This window comes from Myotis lucifugus, unplaced genomic scaffold (assembly GCF_000147115.1).
Source record: "Myotis lucifugus unplaced genomic scaffold, Myoluc2.0 scaffold_41, whole genome shotgun sequence".
NCBI lineage: Eukaryota > Metazoa > Chordata > Mammalia > Chiroptera > Vespertilionidae > Myotis > Myotis lucifugus.
Genome location: NW_005871089.1, coordinates 6911864 through 6932118, shown reverse-complemented (window position 1 = coordinate 6932118; position 20255 = coordinate 6911864). Strand labels below are relative to the sequence as shown.

General features: G+C 43.9%; 1 protein-coding gene and 1 pseudogene across 1 annotated transcript in view; one reads left to right on the top strand and one right to left on the bottom strand.

Moving 5' to 3' along the window:
* The window catches only part of LINGO1 (leucine rich repeat and Ig domain containing 1), a 325103-nt gene that overhangs the window by 296559 nt on the left and 8289 nt on the right, over window positions 1–20255 (bottom strand). The gene's annotated exons all lie outside the window — the stretch shown is intronic.
* LOC102421650 lies at window positions 2362–2955 on the top strand (annotated as a pseudogene).

The window sequence follows — 20255 nt, the reverse complement described above, 5'->3', positions numbered from 1 at the left end:
GAAACAACAAAAAAACCTACAATAAATGAATGAGTACTCACAAAAGGGTGGACTGGGATATTAGCCTTAGAATCTTATCTCACACTAACTCAGCATAGCAAATGGGTTCTGAGTGGCACAAAGCCCTAACAGCAGAGACAGAGGATTCCCTATGTTCATAAAACAGTGAACAGCAAACTAAAGTCCCCCAAAGATAAGAAAGCAAGCAAAGAACATCAGTAACCAAGTTACATTACAGACAGACAAGAACTCTCACTAGAAACCAAAAAACAAAGAGACATAAAACAACAATCAACAGGCATGCATAACCCACAGATAAGACTCAATAAATCAGAGTCCTTTTCATGGATCTTTCAGAAGATGTCTTACAGTGCCTGGGACTTACAGCCAGAATGCAGCCCAGAGGGCTCCCAGGTAGGGTCGCCAGTGAATACCCACAAACAGCCTGTTGTTCATAGACCTCACCCTATATAATAAAAGGGTAATATGCAAATTGACGGAACAGTGAAACGACGGGTCGCTATGATGCGTAGTGACCACCAGGGGGCAGACGCTCAACACAGGAGCTGCCCCCTGGTGGTCAGTGCGCTCCCACATGGGGAGTGCTGCTCAGCCAGAAGCCAGGCTCAGGGCTGGCGAGCACAGTGGCTGTGGCAGGAGCGCTAAGGATGTCTGAGGAGCAGGCCTAAGCCAGCAGTCGGACATCCCCCAAGGGCCCCAGGACTGTGAGAGGGTGCAGGCCGGGCTGAGGGATGCCCCTCCCCACCACCAAGTGCATGAATTTCGTGTACCAGGCCTCTAGTCCATAATAAATATTGACTGGTGTCTAAAGTCGTTTTAGCCAAAATCTGCCGGTCCCAAGGCATCATATGGTAATTTTCAGACAAGGCATTAAGGAGTCCTTTTGTAAACAGACTGTTAGCCCCATTTTCTCTAATACTTTTCCTTATTTCTTTAAAGGTATTAAAGGAGAGTGGTTCATGTATCTGATTACCTTACTAATCTTGCATAAACTGGGCAAGCCAAAAGCTCTCCTTCTAACATAGCTTACATGACACATGATCCCATAACTGAGGATCTAGTTGATGAGCCTTCCCGCACCAGAGGGGAAGGATCGGGAAATATTTCCTCCGATGGTGGGGCTTTAGGTACTACAGGCTCTACTTCAGGAGGAGGGAGTGGTGGCGTTCTGTAGGCTTTTGATCCTCAATATGAAGTGGGCATAGTGCAGCTCAAACAAGAGCCCACATAGTTAATGATGACAAGGGCACTCATTTTCTTGGGCCTGATTTCTCTTTAAATTCCTACCTACTTGCACCCAGAGATCTAGGTCTAATATTCCAGCATCAAGGAACCAAGGATTATAAATTATAACAGTCTGCAACAGGCCCTTTAATTGTTCTTCTATAACCAAGGCACCATTTGCTTTTAATAACTTGTCAGACAGCTGCTGTCCCATTGTGAACCTTGCCTGAGAAACAATCCCCTCGAACTTGGAAATCCCAAGCAGGCTCCAATGACTTACTGCGCAGTCTTCCTTTTCTTACTCTTCCTTTTCGAGGTTTCTGCTGCGTCTCATTGTGTTCCTCGGTCCTCACACGGGGAACCAATTGCCAGGGCTGACCAGCAGACCCTGAGCAACAGATGAATGACTACTCTGACACACATTTCTGTGAAAGAGAGGGCTAAGGGACTATCTGGCTATAGGAACCAGACAGCCTCGTTCACCTGTCTCTTCAGGCTTTTATTGTAACAGCAGTTTGGGATAAAGTTTATCTTTTAGATACAATCAGTAGGGTAAGTAATCTTGGGAGGACACATGTGTCTACAGTGTCCTTTAAGCAAGGACACCTAAAGATTAAGCATAAAGATTCCAGTAAACACCCGAGGTTCACAGACTTGTTTGGAAAAGTCAAGGAACAACTAGGGGCAGCCGCCATCGGCCAACTCCCCTAAGTCAGAATTCCGAGAAACAGGGGCAGCCACCTTCAGCCAACTTCCCTTTTCGGAATTCCCTCCTTACAAATTTTCCAACCAAGTCTCCCATGCTTCCCTATACCACCTCACACCAATTTATGCTTGACAAATCTGATCTATTAATAAAATAAATAGTTCACCATTTATTACTGGGATGAGGCAAACCTGGGGGTGGAGAGGGGTGTCTACCAGGGCTATGGGACAAAGGCGTTGTCTAGAAATTCAGAGCATTAATGCTAAGACAGAGCACAGGGAAGGGGTGAGGCCACAAGAAATGGACCACTGCAGGCCAGAACCTGTTCTTATCTGTTAAAAGCCTCTCTGGACTGCTCCCCAGCCACGTGAAGGCTAGAATGTGCATCCTCCTCTTTTAGGTGTGGGGAAGTCATGTCTCCTACTGCTGTTTACAGACAAGCAGTTCCAGCCTGTCCACAACCTCACCATAGGTGTGGAGTTTGGGGCCCGTATGGTCAACATTGATGGAAAACAAATCAAACTGAAAATCTGGAATATGCCTGGGTAAGAATCCTTCCATTCTATCACCTGTTCCTACTACAGGAGAACAGCTGGAGCACTGCTGGTGTATGACATTATAAGCGTGAAACCTTCAACCACTGGACCCCTTGGTTAGAGGATGCCCGGCAGCACTCTAGTTCCAATATGGTTATCATGCTGATTGGGAATAAGAGTGACTTAGAGTCCCGCAGAGATGTGAAGAAAGAAGAAGGGAAGGCCTTTGCTCGGGAGCATGGACTTATATTCATGGAAACTTCAGCCAAAACAGCCTGCAATGTTGAAGAGCCCTTCATTAACACAGCCAAAGAAATATATAGGAAGATCCAGCAGGGTTTATTTCATGTCCACAATGAGGCAAATGGCATCAAGATGGGTCCTCAACAGTGTATTTCAACATCAGTGGCACCCATCACCTCCCAGTAGAACTCTGGTGACATAGAGTCCAACTCTGGCTGCTGCTGAAAGTCTGATCTGGACTCTTTTTTTTTCCTTCCTGGAACAGCTTCAGATCAATAGGCTTACAGAGGTCTTATTAACTTTTGCTGAGAAAAGCCTCTTTTCAAGGTGTGATGTTTTTCCTTTCCATTTAAAGACTGGGGAAAATTTGGGCCCTTACTGACCTGTCCCTTCTTCAGGGACGTGAGCATTCCTTATAGATCAGGGCTCTTCTTATACTCCTATTTTAATTTCTAAAATGTTAGTATCAAAGTTGATTGTCATGGCAATTAAAAAATAAATTATTTTAGAAGTATACATAATCTGCTCCCCACCAGGAACCAGTAACATGGGTCTAGCACAGTGATGGCGAACCTTTTGAGCTTGGCGTGTCAGCATTTTGAAAAACCCTAACTTAACTCTGGTGCCGTGTCACATATAGAAATTTTTTTTATATTTGCAACCATAGTAAAACAAAGATTTATATTTTTGATATTTATTTTATATATTTAAATGCCATTTAACAAAGAAAAATCAACCAAAAAATGAGTCCGCGTGTCACCTCTGACACGCGTGTCATAGGTTCGCCATCACTGGTCTAGGACATTCTGCTTGAGCGCTTGAGATAACCGGGATCTGGCTAGTCTTTGGATGATAGATCCTCAGTCTTTGAATTTCATTGATTTCCCAACTGTCACTTCATAAGAGTTCTTGCAGAAGGCTGCAAGAGTTCTTGAACTGCTGAAGAATGCTGAGTACTCCTCTACCATCTTATTACTAGTCTTAGAGTAACTACAAAACTTTTGAGAGCAGTGGAATTGCTCCTGGACCTGTGGCCACTTATTACCTAAAGAAAACATCTTTCCCTATTTGTTTGTTTTCGAGACCAGACCTAACATTGCAGTATCTCTCACCAAATAGACCCCTACTATTTCATCATCCTTCTTAAGGAGACCTATTGAGACTTTTTACTCTAACTAAGCTATTCTGCTTACTTATTGAACATGACATATTTACTTCCACTTCTATGCCTTTGCATATGCCCTACATTCCACTAACATTATACTCAAAGTCCAAAACTTTTTCCTTCAGAAAGTCTTATTTGACTGACCTAGGGACTTCTAATCAATTATTGACCCAGTACCCCTTAGCTTTTATATGTTGTTTATTCATATGTATATTTATTTGTATTTATGTTGCTTTGTAAATATGTTTTATAGTTGTTTTGTGCATGGAATCTGTCTCCCCACATAGGATGTAAGCTCCTTGAGAGCAGGGACCACGTTATCCCTATACATTGTGAAGCATTCCCTCCACCATTTCTTCACAGTGCCTAGTGCTATTTATGTGATCATTGAATTTAACTGACATACTTACAGGCTCAGAACAGGTCTATTTTAGAGTTCAGAGGAAACAAAAGGCCTTAGAGTCATCTCTTTGTAACTCTATCTCAATCTCTTCCATCTGCTTACCCTGGATTCTATATTGCTCTTCTCCCTCTCCTCTATTTCCCTTCTTAGTTCTTTGCCTCCCTCCCACGCAGCATACAGTAAGGTTGCCTGTTTCTAAGCAGTCAAATAAGTGGGTATTTCTGCAGTCATTCTCCTTTTCTTTTTTTCCATTCTCCTTTTTAAGAGCATATAATACTATCCTAGCCAAATTTGCCTTTGTTTCCCTCTTCATTCAGTTTTCTGGGTCAGTTGCTGTATCTTTTTGCCTTGCTGTCCCCTACTATTCCACAGCACTGAGGTCTCATGAATTTTTCTAATTTTTTTTATTGGTGGTGGTGAATTGCTTCATTATTAAATATATGCATGTATCAAAAAAAGCCTCTCTGTTTAAGGTTTGGCCTGGATGGGTGGACTCTGAAGGTCTCTAGTCCTCTGGATTGGACCAAGTTGGGAAGTCAAGGAGACAGAGAGACTAGGAAAACAGCCATGTGACAGCCACCACTACAAAGCCTTTACAGCGTGTGTGCTTGGCTTCTGCCTACATTTTATCCTCTCATCCTCTTGAACAACCACATCACAGGTATTGTTATGCCCTTACATAGATGAGGCTCCACGGGTTAATAATGACTTGCCAAGGTCATTGCCTGTGAGCCTCAGAGCAAGATGTGAGCTTGGAGCCATGATGAAGAAGGAGCAGGGAGGGAGCAGGTGCCAGGGTCCAGCCTCTTCTCAGGGTTCCAGATTCACTAGCCCAGTGCAGTGGGGCCTCCCAGTTCCCAAACCAATGCTTCCTCAGACAACCCTGCAGGCACTGCAACAGTTTACAAGGCCAGGAAATGCCGCTTCTTCCCAGTCTGAATCTGACAGCAATACTGGAAGTACCATGGAAAGAACCTGGTCATGCATCAGATGGAGCTGGAGCAGAAATTCTTTTTTTTTTTTTTTTTTTTTTTTTAAATATATTTTATTGATTTTTTACAGAGAAGAAGGGAGAGGGATAGAGAGTTAGAAACATCGATGAGAGAAACCAATGCTTCCTCAGACAACCCTGCAGGCACTGCAACAGTTTAGAAGGCCAGGAAATGCCGCTTCTTCCCAGTCTGAATCTGACAGCAATACTGGAAGTACCATGGAAAGAACCTGGTCATGCATCAGATGGAGCTGGAGCAGAAATTCTTAAGATTAAAAAATAATAACATGTTACTGCACTAATTACATGCCAAGCACTGTTAAGTGCTTTATATGTTGTTTAATTCTCACAACATCCTATAAAGTAGGTGCTTTATCATCCCCACTTTCAGATGAGGAAACTGAAGCATAAAGTAATGCACTCAAGTTCACATAGCCTGGAAGAAGCAGAGCCAAGACTCAATTTTAGGCAATGAGGTTGCAGAGTCTGCAACTGCAAACATTCCTCACTTTGCCTATCAAAACAGCCAACTACTGCCTCAAGCCAGAGCCACCCATGATGTTTTTGGGGGTCAGGTTCGACTGACAGCATTTCTACTTGCACATACTTTGTAGAGTACAGAAAGTGAGACATTTGTCTTTGCAGACTCAGAACAGAGGAGCAAGATGTGCTGCCCCTGCTTTTGCCTCTGTTCCAGAAGACAGTCCCAGACAGGTAAGCCATGTGGAAACATGAGGCCACTAACCTGATGAATGATTTTAGAGATCATGTTCCCTGTATGATTTCCTGAGATGAACGAGTCTGAAAAGCCCAACTCCTCATTCCACCCACCTCTGGAGTGTTTGGGGGTACTCTCCAGGGTCCTGAAACATCTCTCCCGGATGTAGGCCGGAAGTCTGGACTCACCAAAACTGACTTGGTTCTCTGGATATGTTCTTTTAAACCGGACAAGTAAATCAACATTTGGTCATGGACTATTATCCTAAGCACACATGGGGAGCTAATTCTTAGATTTACCACCACCACAGAGAATCTTTCTCAGTTCATTAATTAATGCACCTCTCTCTCCTCCCTGTGGGTGGCTCCATTCCCACTTGAAACTAGCAGGGGTTGGGAACCTCTGGCCACGGGCCTTATAGACCAAATCATTTGGTCTGGCCTTGCCAAGGCATTAGGGGTGAGTTAATTAAATGTTTGACCAAATACAGCAGGCTAATTTTTAAGTTGATAATTTTGTATGGCCCACAAATAATGTTATAAATATCCAAATGGCCCTTGGCAGAAAAAAAGGTTCGCCACCCCTGATTTAAGTTATGCAACTCAATGAGATGGGCTGTAGCCTGGAATTCTGGTGAGCTCAGCAGGAATTGTTTAGGCCAGGTACTCAGGAAATGTCATCAGCTGCCATCATCACCACCTTAGCCTCTTCTTCCCTGGGCAGCCCCCTTCACTGGGACAGCAACCACACCCAGGTGTGCACCCCCACCTTGTGGCTCCAGAAAGCACATCCAGGAAGAAAGCAGTGGTCTCATTATTGTGTTCAAAGGATGGCCAGAAGACAGCATTTAGTGGAAGAAAGTGAAGTGTCCTTCTCTCAGAAGTTACTCAGAATTCTCTTTGTCCTAAAACTACTCCCTTGGGGGGACCTGGAATATCCTTGTCCTATCTGTGCTTTCAAGTTAAAACTGGGTAAGAGGCCGAGCTTGTGTGGCTCAGTGGATTGAACATTGTCTCATGCACCAAGAGGTCATTGGCTTGATTCCAGGCCAGGGCACATGCCCAGCCAGGTTGCAAGCTTGATCCACAGTAAGGGATGTGCAGGAGGCAGCCAACTGATGTTTCTATGTCCCTCTCCCTCTCCCTTTTTCTCTCTCTCTAAAATCAATTTTTAAAAATTTTAAAAAATTAGTAAGAGTCTAAGAGGGTCTCCCTCAGTCCCCACACCCACCATTCACAAGTCCTGAGGAGGGGTGGATCAGGAGCTCCAGATTTCACCTTTCCATTCTGATGAAAGTGGCTTTCCCAGCCATGTTTCACATGTGATCCCATGGAGCTGGCCACAACACAAACTGTCTCCTAAGTACAAGGGAGCCTCCCTGAGGGATGTGGGGGAAAGGAGTGTCTGACCTAGCTTATACCAACTCTGGGAGAATCTGCCCAGCTGGCTCCCTGGATCTCGGAAGGACACATATTATATGGGCAAGAGTAAAGGTGGTGGAGGAGGAATAGCAGTCACTTCCAGGGCATAGCTCTTTCTTGCCTCTTTCCTGGCAGACAGTCAGGCACCCAGAGCACTGCTGGGTTTGCAGCATGGGGAACAGATAGAGGCAAGTAAATCAACATTTGGTCATGGACTATTATCCTAAGCACACATGGGGAGCTAATTCTTAGATTTACCACCACCGCAGAGAATCTTTCTTAGTTCATTAATTTAATGCACCTCTCTTTGTACATACTTTGCACACTGAGGAGACCAGGAGGCAGCTGTACCCTCCTCCACCTGAATACAGGCCAGTCACTTGTATGAGCATGAGGAGAAGATTCCTTTTGAAATTCCAACATTTTCTAAAAGGGTGAGGGGTCAGGCAAGTGACTGAAAATGGACCTGCTAAGTTAGGGTCAGGGGAGCACAGGTTCTGCATAAAAGCTCCTGCTGATTTTTCAAGTGAAGCCAAAAGCCAGACTTCCCTCAGAAACTGCCCATTTTTTACATATTGTCCACTTATTCAATTTTTAAAATAATTACCTATGGGCCAAACATATGCCATCTCTGGCTAATAACCTTAGACGCTGCCACTGACCAAAGGCCCCAGTGGATACCAGCACAGTATAGATCAGCAGTTCACAGTTTACAGGGCCCCTGCACACATATCCTCATCTGAGCCTCAGGGATCATGGTCCCTTTTTTACAGATGTAGAAACTAAGGCTCAGAGTAGGCAGAATCCTTGGCAAGGCTCCAGCCCAAGCCTCTTCCTGCTGCCCTATGTCAGTAAAATGACCCCTTGTTGCAGCCAAGGGAACACAGGAAAGCCCTTCAATAGGAGGAAAGCTGGGCTCCACCCAGATTGAACCAGCCTGAGATAGATGACACCAGGGTGCTGTAAGGAGCAAAACCCAGGAGCCTGTGGAAGAGGGGGCAATGATTTTATTCACCTCTCCATCCTCAGTGGGCCCTTTTAATTGATGTTCTGTGTGTGAGGAGGTCCTCAAGGCCCAGAAGAGGTAAAACTGGGTGGCGGATGGGGTGCCAGTGGCCAGGTAGTTGGGAATGGATAATAGATTAGGTTGAATTTTTTTCCATTTGGAGGTGATGCACAGTCCACTGTGTGCTTAGTCTCATTGATATTTTTATCATATAGGATGGGGTGAGGGCTGAGTGGGAACAAAGCTCAGGGGCCTAGGTACACAGGGAGCTAGAGTCCAGGACCCAAGGCACCAGGCTTCTCATGGGGAAACCACAGGGAGGTGAGAAAACCCAAAAGTCCAAGACAAAGAGGCACCGATGTTCTTTCCGGTGTTTTATCCACATGCATATGTATGCCCAAGGCATGTCATGTGCATGGAAGCACCAACATGTGCACACATACATGTATATGGGCAGATATGATAGGGGCAGAAATAGAATGTTTGAAATTATAAGAAAATTGAATTGTAAGAAAAATTAATCATGCTCTGTTAATTGTGATTGTTTTGTTCTTATTAAAGAAGGCACATTCTAACCTAGCTGGGAGTTACACACTGGAGCTGGGAGCTCACTTGGAGATGCAGCCCATCCTCCTCATCAGGGAGCTGCCTATTATTGTGGAAAGATCAACAACCTGCTGCAGAAACCAGAATCACCAGCCCTTTGAAGACCCCAGCCCTTGCTTACCTGTTAACCACCCATTTGGCATACCCTTTGGCTACTTCCCCATGTAATCTTTGCCCTTCTACCCAATATAAGCAGCTGGTTTATGGTGGGGTGCAGAGCAGATTTTTGTGGATGACCGGCTGCTTTCCCATGCTACCAGCAGTATTGGAATAAATGCACATTTATGATTCAGCCCTCTTTGTTTAATTGGCTCGAGTAGTGACAGGCAGCACGGACCATTGTTTGTCCAGTTACAGGTATACTCCCACACACATCACCCAGCCTTTGATCACACAATGCTCCCCACCTAGGACACCTTTTCCTTCTCTCTGACTCCTCCCATGGCATTTCTTGGGTCTCTCCCATTCCCAGCCCCTGGAGCAAAAGAGGGATGTCTGGACCATGACTCAGCCCTGGAGTACTACAAATACCCATATATATGGAAGGAGGGAGAGGGGCCTAGAGCAAGGTGGAGCCCAGGGACCAGGAAACTACCAGGGGTGGCAGAGGGACAGGAAGGTGTCCCAGTGCTGCCAGGATGGGAGTGCTGAGGTTGCCAGCAGGAGTCTGAGAAGGGCCTGTTGTCTGGAGAAAAGGGCACCAAGATTGGGCCTGAAAAAATCCTTCATCCACACCTCTTTCAGGAAATCCTCCAAGATTTCCCAAGGCTGGATGCTCTCTCCTTCCCCTGAGTTCCAGCAGTCCTGATGGTAGACAGAATCCACTGGACACTGTGCTCAGGAAATCTTAAATTCATCTTCCTGAAACATACAAAGTCCTGCATCAGCAAGATGAGGATTGGACTTTTAAAACCCACCCTTTTGCAGTGGGGAGGTTACCTTCAGCACCTAACAACAGGAAAAAAACAGGCCAAGTATGATTGGTCAGTTCCAGCTCACAGAAAGGAAGGCATGAGCTGATTGGCTAGTGCTGATTGGCTCCCTTATAAAATGGAGAAGCCAGAAACCTGAAAAAAGCAAGTGGTGCAAAGGGAGATGGTAGGGGTTGGCTGTCCTCCTGGAGGCTGGAGGGAACACATTCCACAGCTCAGAATTCTCCCTCGTGACCAGCAGGCCAGAATGGAGCACTCCCAGGGGAGGTGTCCAGTTTCAGCCATACTCCCAACAGATCACAACCTTGGCATTCCCAGGAAGATGGGCCCAAACTCAGTCAGCTCTTGGAGGCAAAACTATTAGCAAATGTTTCTGGCATTCAGATGAGTATTAACTATAACAAACCCATAAATATTCCCCAGAGGATCCCAGTGCCTGTGTTCCCAAACAAGTTTTTGGAAGGCCAAGAGTTTCCCAGCAGGAAAGGCTTTGGGAATGGTGTAGCCCAGTTCCTATTGCATAAATGAGGAAACTGAGGCCTAGAGGAAGTGGTAGAGAGGGATTTATTCTGGATCACACAGGTTCTTAGAAGCAGAGTTGGGACTGGGTCCAGGTCTCCTGACTCCTGATTTGTTTAGCTCTTTCATCTGCCCCACACAAGCCCCACCCTATCCTCCACCCTTCAGTTTTCAAGTCAAGGATCACCTCATCTAGGAAGTCTTCTCCGGTGCCCCCTCTGTTCATCCTTATGCAACTATGGTTTCCTGCAGGCCATCCATCATAGCTTGGTCACATTGTACTCTTACTGTCTGTTAATATGTCTGTCCCCCCACAAAGCTGTGACCCCTCAATGGCAGGATCAATCTGCTCCATCCTCATGTCTCCACCCAGCAGGACCCAGGGCTCAGCTGAAGGCTGAGAAGTAAATGTCTCTTCAATAGAGAAATGGAAGATTTTGGTATTTTAATCTCACAATTTGCCTCCATGTCCCCAGCCCTGTGCTTGGTAGAAGAGAGGGGAAAGGCAGAGGCTCAAGTCGTGCCCCTGAAAGCTCCCAGACTGGAGCTAGGCAGAAGATGTACTAAGTCAGGGGTTCAGACATGGTCGGCTCGGAGTTATTCCTTAGAGGCCTAGGTGCCAATAGCGGGACTAGCACTAGACAGGGTAGGACAAGCTTTGGTGCCCATGCAGCAGGCAGATGCAGGAAGGGGCTGTCCACCGCTCCAGATCTTTCCAGCAGTTGTAGAACTGTGAGACTGCTACCCTGAAGAGCTCTCAAGCCTCGATGGCACACCTCCGAGGGCATTATTCATGTTGTTTTGTACATCAGCAGCATCCCCCAAAGCCCAGCTATAATGTGAATGGTGCCCCAGGAGCTGGCTAATAAAGTGACTCAGCACTCAGAGCTACAGAGTTGATGGTGGGACTCCTTAGTCTCACCTTTGCAGTATCCCTAGTGAGGATCATGGGTGGAAACTGATTAATGATTGCCAGCTCCAATGCACCTGCCCAGGAGAGTCTGGACACTCCCAGCTTTGAGCCTTTCTTCCTAGCCCCTGCCCCCAGCCTCCCACTCAGCAGCCAGCAGCCATCTACCTGCACAGTCTGTGATGGCATATCTGCAGCACCCTGGATGGAGCAAGGCATTGTTAATCACAAGACACCCACCTACTGTAGCACAATATTTATATTTTCCAATAACAGGAAATGAGGTAGCTAATATAACAAAAATGGGGGCATAAGGGCTGCTCCATATACTAGTGGAACCATTAAAGTAGTATCCCAGTGTGCCACACACCATGTAGCATTTCTAATTCTCACAAAAAATTTGGGAAATCTGAGAAGATTGAAGATGGTGGCCAAGCAGGATGGCAGTGAGGAAGAGAGTGTGAGTGAGTGAGGGAGTGAAAGGGGAGTGCGTGGACATGTGGGGCATGTGTGTGTGTATGAGTGAGTGAAGGACAGTTATTCCGCAGGACAGTTGGGGGCTGGCGGACCAGGCTCCCCTAGCTGGGCAGCCTCTGCTACCACTGAAATCTCTCCCAGGGTGGCTGGCTCTGCCACAGAGGCCATGCCATCTTGAAGGGGAGAGCTGCTGTGACTAGAAGACCAGCCTCACCTCCACCCGGAGTGCCCTTGGACTCCACCCAGGACCCTACAGCCACACTGGCCAGGGACCTGCTGCCTCGGCTACAAATCCACAAACACTGAGACTCCAGCCTCCCCAGCTGTAGACTCCTAAAAAATTTGTCCGGGAGGAGACAAAATGGCGGGCAAATAGGTGGAAATGTCCTGCACCTTCTCACAGAGCAGATAGAAGAAACAACCAAATCAAATAACATCCACCTGGAATTGGTGAATTAAACACAGCTGGTGAGACAATCCATGGCCAGAAAGGACAAAGGATGCCTGAAGAACAGTAGGATCAGGGATTTGGGCTGGAGAGAGAGAAACACCCGACTACTGGGACAGGGAGGTCAGAAGGAAACTGCGCTGCACCAAGTCCATGTCCCTTGGGGACACATGTAATACTCGACTGTGGAAGGGGTCCACAGGGCTGCTGGCAGCCGGGGACTCTAGATCTAAGTCCACAGCTGTAGGAGGCTGTGCCCAGAAAGGCAGCCTGAAGTTCTGCACTGGCTGCACAGTGCAGGGGGGAGAGAAACGTGCAGTGGTGCTGTTGCTCTGCCTTTATATTGTCCTTGCTTTTACTTGCTAAACCCAGTACATAGGATCTTCTGATTACAAACACTCACAGAGGCGGCAGTTCAGGTGGAGGTGCAGTTTTGTGGATGCTGGGGAGGAGCACAGGGATAGGCGACCAGGAATCCAGCATTGGAACATTCTGGTGCCTCTAGCCCTAAACAGCCATTTTTCTCCTGAAAAGCCAGCCCCCCCCCCCGCCCCCCCTCCAGCAGCACCCACAGGGGAACTAGTACAGCCACACCCAGGGAAACAAGAAATCTGAATACCCTAAGGGAGCCCTCGAGGATTGGGTTGAGGGGCCATTTGGACCCAGAAACTAATGCAGCAATACCCCCGCCTACAGCCTGTGTCACAAATAGACACTTGTGTAAATGCGACTGAAAGCAGGCAGACAAAGCAGGCACATTGGTCCCACCTGCCTGAAACCGAGGCTGTGGAGACAGACACAGAGGAGTTGTGGATCGCTGGAAACTTCAACACGGTGCTGACTACCTAACAGGAAACTGAGAAGTGGCAGACAGAGCAGTATAGGGGGTCTTAAACCAGCCCCCCATGAGACAATAAAACTCAGCTGAAGCAAATGACACTTCACTACTTCACTTTTTTATTTTCTATCTTTTACTTAAGAAAGAAAAACAAATTTTTTTCTTTATTTTATTTTATTAATTTTACTTTTTTAACCTTTTATTGTTTTGGATTAGTGTTCTATATGATTTTTTAATTGTTTATCATTATTTTACTTTATCATATTTTTTCTTTTTTGCCAACCTTTTCCCTTTTTCATCCTGTTTCTCTTCTCCTGTTCCTGCTTTAGTTTCTCTCTCTCCTTTCTTTTTCCCCTTGTTTAAAATTGAACTTCTGTATCTGCTTTATTGATGTGTTACTATTATAGTAGTCTCTGTTGGATTATTCATATATCTAATTTCCTCTCCCCTGCTCCAAGTCCCTGCATCCTTCTCTCTTCTCTTTCTTCCCTAGCCAATATTTTTTTATGGTTTTGTTTTTTCTACCCTCGCTTGCTCTCTTCTTCTCCTACTTGCTTATTCAGTTCCACTCACCAAACTCAAACCTATTTGCTCTCTACTCTATTCTCTTTTTCCAAAAATAGGTAAGTAGATAGATGGATGGATAGATAGATAAAAGAAAGGGGAAATATGTTTGTTTTGTCTTTTTCATTATTTTATTTTTTTATTTAATGATAATTTTGGTTTTTACTTTTCTTTTTATCCACCCATTCTCTTTCTACCTCCTCTATACTGAATTATTGCTATTCCCCCATTCATTCAATTCCTTTACCTTACTTTCTGGAAATAAGCTCTGTCTCTTCAGATTCAGTCCCCCACCCTTTTTGTTTCTGGGTGTTTGTTGTTTGCATTTTTAGTTTGTTTGTTTTGTGGAGGTTTCTCCCCATATATGTATATTTTCCCATTCTATTTTCTTTTTTTCTTTCCTCTCTTACATTTTTTCCTTTTCTTAATATCATTTTTGTTCTCTTTTCTTTATCCTAATTCTCTTTTCTCTGGTGGTCACCTTTATTGGGGTTATCAGTGTCATGGATACATTCGTGTTTTGTTCCCTCTGTGTTGTGTGTTGTTGAGTTGTATTTTGTGCCTTTCAGCCAACGTGGTAGAGAGTGAGTCACAAACCAGACACCCTCAGAGGAGACAAAGAAACAGCCCCCATCCAAAAAAGGGGGAAATCACCAGATAAGGAAGTAAACAAAATGGAGGCAAGCAATTTGTCACAGAAAGAATTCAGAGCAATGGTCATAAGGATGCTGAAAAGGATGAAAGACAAATTCAATGACATGTGTAAGAATCAAGAGGAAATGAAGAAGGACCAGGAGGAAATGATGAAAGACATAGCTGCAATAAAGAATACAATGGAAAGTATCAACAGTTGACTAGAAAAAGCTGAGGACTGCATCAGAGAACTAGAAGACAAGGTAGGGAAAAACACCCAAGCAGAGCAGCAACTGGGAAAATAACTTGAAAAGCAGGAGGAGAGTCTAAGGGAGCTTTGGGACAACATGAAATGAAACAACATCTGCATAACAGGGTGCCAGAGAAAAGGAACTGAGCAAGGAATAGAAAACCTGTTTGAAGAAATAATGACAGAAAACTTCCCTGATAGTGGGAAGGAAAAATTCACACAAGTTCAAGAAGCACACAGAGTCCCAAACAAGATGAACCCAAAACAACCAACACCAAGGCACATCATAATTAAATTGGCAAACACCATCAACAAAGTAAGAATCTTAAAGGCTGACAGAGAGAGACAGAAAGTTACGTATAAGGGATCTCCCATTAGACTATCAACTGATTTCTCAACAGAAACACATCAGGCCAGAATGGAATGAAATGAAATATACAAAGTGATACAAAGAAAGGAACTGAATCCAAGAATACTATACCCAACAAGGCTATCATTCAAAATTGAAGGTGAAATCAGGAGCTTCACAGACAAAAAAAGGCTAAGGGAGTTCATCACCACCAATGCAAGAAATGCTAAAGGACTGCTGTAAAAAGAAGAAATTGGAAGGGAAGAAGGAACACAGGCATAAAGGGTAAAAATGAGGACAAACAAGTAGCTATCAATAATAACCTTAAACGTAAATGGATTGAATGCTCCAATCAAAAGACATAGGGTAGCTGATGGATAAGAAAACATGACCCATATATCTGCTGTCTACAAGAGACCCACCTCAGAACAAAGGACTCACACAGACTTAAAGTGAATGGATGGGGAAAAAATTTTAAGGCAAATGGAAATTTAAAAAACAACAACAACTGGGGTAGCAATACTTATATCTGACAAAACTGACCTCAAAGTGAAGGCCATAACAAGAGATAAGGAATGCCACTTCATAATACTAATGGGAGCAATTCAACAAGAGGATATAACTCTGGTAAACATATAGGCATCCAATATAGGAGCAAAAAACACATAAAAAAACTTCTGGAAGATATCAAGGGAGTGATCAACAGCAATACAGACATAGTAGGGGACTTTAACACCCCATTGACACCACTGGATAAATCCTCTAAACAAAAAATCAGCACTGAAACATCAATCCTAAATGACTTACTAGATCAGTGATGGCGAACCTTTTGAGCTCGGCGTGTCAGCATTTTGAAAAACACTAACTTAACTCTGGTGCCGTGTCACATATAGAAATTTTTTTATATTTGCAACCATAGTAAAACAAAGATTTATATTTTTGATATTTATTTTATATATTTAAATGCCATTTAACAAAGAAAAATCAACCAAAAAATGAGTTTGCATGTCACCTCTGACACGCATGTCATAGGTTCGCCATCACTGCACTAGGTCATATGGAATTAATTGACATCTTCAGAACATTTCACACCAAAGCTACAGAATATACATTCTTCTCAAGAGCACATGGGACATTTTCCAAGATAAACCGCATATAGAAACAGGCAAAGTCTCTTCAAATTCAAGAAGATAGAAATCATATCAAGCATCTTCTCATATCACAATGTCATAAAATTAGAAATCAACTACAATAAAAACAATGAAAAAAATCAAACACTTGGAGACTAAATAGCATGCTATTAAACAATGATTGGGTTGCCAAAGAGATCAAAATCAAAATAAAAAGCATCATGGTAACAGAAGACAATGAAAACACAACAATCCATATGGGACACATGAAAGCAGTCCTGAGAAGTGAGTTCATAGCTCTACAGGCCTACCTCAAAAAACAAAAAACAAAAAAATGGTAATAAATTATCTAACCCTACAATTTAAAGAATTAGAAAGAGAGCAACAAGAAAAGTCCAGAGTAAGCACAGGAAGGAAATAATAAAGATCAGAGCAGAAATCAACAACATAGAGACAAAAAAAAATACAAAAGATCAATAAAACCAAGAGCTGGTTCTTGAAAGTATAAACAAGATTGATGAACCTCTAGCCAGGCTCACCAAGAAACAAAGAGAGAGGACCCAAGTAAACAAAATCAGAAATGAAAGATGTGAAGTAACAATAGACCCCACAGAAATATAAAAGATTGTAAAAAAAAAAAAAAAAAAAACTACAAACAACTCTACTCCAACAAACTGGACAACCTAGATGAAATAGACATATTCTTAGAAAAATACAATCTTCCAAAACCTGAATAGGCTAATAACTACCCATGAAATTGAAACAGTAATTAAAAATCTTCCAGCAAACAAAAGCCCTGGTCTGGACAGCTTCATAGGAGAGTTTAACCAGACATTCAAAGAAGAACTAAAACCTATCCTCCTCATATTATTCTCAAAAATTCAAGGGGAAGGCACACTTCCAAGCTCTATGAAGCCAGCATCACCCTAATTCCAAAACCATATAAAGACACCACAAAAAAAAGAGAACTACAGGCCAATATCCCTGATGAACATAGATGCTAAAATCCTCACAAAATTCTAGCAAATTGGATGCAGCATTACATTAGAAAGATCATACACCATGACCAAGTGGGATTTATTCCAGGGATGCAAGGATGGTACAATATCCACAATTCAATAAATGTGATACATCACATAAACAAATTGAGAGACTAAAATCACATAATCATATCAATCGATGCAGAAAAAGCATTTGACAAAATCCAACACCCTTTCTTGATAAAAACTCTCAGCAATGTGGGAATAGAGGGATCATACCTCAACATAATAAAAGCCTTATATGACAAATCTACAGCCAACATCATACTCAAAGGGAAAAAAACTAAAACCACTTTCCTAAGAACAAAAACAGGACAGGGATGCCCACTTTCACCACTCCTGTTCGACATAGTACTGGAAGAACTGGCCATAGCGATCAGACAAGAAGAATCAATAAAAGGCATCCAAATTGGAAAAAAGAAGTAAAACTGTCATTATTCACAGATGACATGATATTGTACATAGAAAACCCTAAAGACTCCATCAAAAAAACTACTAGACTTAATAAAAGGACTTGGTAATGTAGCAGGATACAAAATTAACACCCAAAAATCTATGGCTTTTTTATACACCAACTAGAGGCCAGGTGCACAAAAATTTGTGCACTCGGAGGGGGGGGGGTCTCTGTGCCCTCTCGCAGTCTGGGACACCTCAGGGGATGACCATTTGCTGGCTTAGGCCTGCTCCCCGGGGGATTGGGCCTAAGATGGCAATCAGACATCCCTCTGGCAGCCCGGCATCCCTCGGGGGATGTCCACTTGCCAGCGGGGAGCAGACCTAAGCTGCAGTCAGACATCCTTAGCGCTGCTGAGGAGGCAGGAGAGGCTCCCACCACCACTGCTGTACTGGCAGCCATCAGCCTGGCTTGTGGCTGAGCAGAGTTCCCCCTGTGAGGGCGCACTGACCACCAGGGGGCAGCTCCTGCATTGAGCATCTGCCCCCTGGTGGTCAGTGTGTGTCATAGTGACCAGTCATTCCCAGTCTTTCTGCTGTTAGGGTCAGTTTGCATATTACCCTTTTACTATATAGGATAGAGGCCTGGTGCACGGGTGGGGCCCGGCTGGTTTGCCCTGAAGGGTGTCCCAGATCAGGGTGGGGGTCCCACTTGGGTGCCTGGCCAGCCTGGATGAGGGGATGATGGCTGTTTGCAGCTGGTCACACCCCCTTCAGGGTGGGAGTCTCCACTGGGGTGCCTGGCCAGTCTGGGTGAGGGGCTGAGGGCCGTGTTCAGGCTGGCAGGCGACTGAAGCTCCCAACCTCTCCTTTTTTTTTTTTTATTCTGGGATTTATTTACCTTCTATGGCTGTCACTGGAGCTGAGAGCCGGCTTTAGCTCTGAGGCCGGCTCCAGCTTGAGGCCTCGGCTGCTGAAAGCAGGTATCTGGGGTTTATTTAGCTTCTATAATTGCGACATTGTTTCTTAGAGTGCAGTTCAGAGCCCGGCTGCGGCAGGCTGGGAATCTTGGCTTCCTCCATCACTGGAGCAAGCAAGCCTCCTGTTCGCTTCAGCTGCCTGGCTGCCGGCCGCCATCTTGGTTGGCAGTTAATTTGCATATCGCCCTGATTAGCCAATGGGAAGCATGTCGGAGGTACGGTTAATTACCCTATTTGTCTTTTATTAGATTAGATAATGAACACACAGAAAGAGAATCTTTAAAAAAAATCCCATTTACCATTGCAACAAAAGATCCCTAGGAATAAACTTAACTAAGGAAGTAAAATACCTGTATTTAGAAAACAACAGGACATTGAAAAAAGAGATAGAGGAAGACATAAACAAATGGAAGAATACACTGTGTTCATGGATTAGTAGAATCAACATCATTAAAATGTCCATACTACCAAACGCAATCTATAGATTCAGTGAAATCCCCATTAAAATACCAATGGCATATTTCAAAGATCTGATTCTAGAACAAGCTCTCCAAAAATTCATCTGGAATAAAAAAGACCCCGAATAGCCACAGCAATCCTGAGAAAGGAGAACAAAGTTGGAGGGATCACAATACCAGATATCAAGCTATATTACCAAGCCACTGTTCTCAAACTGCCTGGTACTGACACAAGAATAGACATATAGACCAATGGAACAGAACAGAGAACCCAGAAATCGACCCAAGCCATTATGCTCAATTAATATTTGACAAAGGAGGCAAGAGTATACAATGGAGTCAAGACAGTCTCTTCAATAAATGGGAAAATTGGTCAGATACATACAAAAAAAATGAAACTAGATCACCATACACAAAAATAAACTCAAAATGGATAAAGGACTTAAACATAAGATGGGAAAACAGAAAAATCTTACAAGACTCCATAGGCAGCAAAATATCAGACATGTGTCATAGCAATATCTTTACCAATACAGCTCCTAGGGCAATGGAAATTAAGGAGAAAATAAACAAATGGGACTACATCAAAATAAAAAGCTTCTGCACAGCAAAAGGAACCATCAAAAACACAACAAGAAAGCCCACTGCATGGGAGAACATATTTGTCAATGTTATTTCAGATAAAGGTTTAATCTCCAAAATTTACAGAGAACTCATACATTTTTACAAAAGGAAGATAAACAATCCAATCAAAAAATGGACAAAGGACCTAAATACACACTTTTCAAAAGAGGACATACAGAAGGCCAAGAGACATATGAAAACATGCTCAAAGTCACTAATTATCTGAGAGATGCAAATCAAAACAACAATGAGGTACCATCTCACACCTGTCAGAATACCTATCATCAACAAATCAACAAATTACAAGTGCTGGAAAGGATTTGGAGAAAAAGGAGCCCTCATGCACTGTTGGTGGGAATTCAGACTGGTGCAGCCACTATGGAAAACAGTATGGAGATTCCTCCAAAAATTAAAAATGGAAGTCCCAAGAGATTAAAAATGGGGGCAGAGTAGGAGGATCTTGCAGGGACATGCTCCCAGGAACAAGCTGGAATTGCAACTGAAGTATGGAAAGGCTTCCTGAATAATCAATGGAAAACTCACAGGAGAGAACCCTGATACCCAATGACCCAAGGTGGAGACTGCATAGAGACTGGTAGGAGGCAGAGGCATGAAAGGGCTAGCTGGGCACCCTCAGATAGCAGCTGAAGTCCCAGAGATATATCTCAGC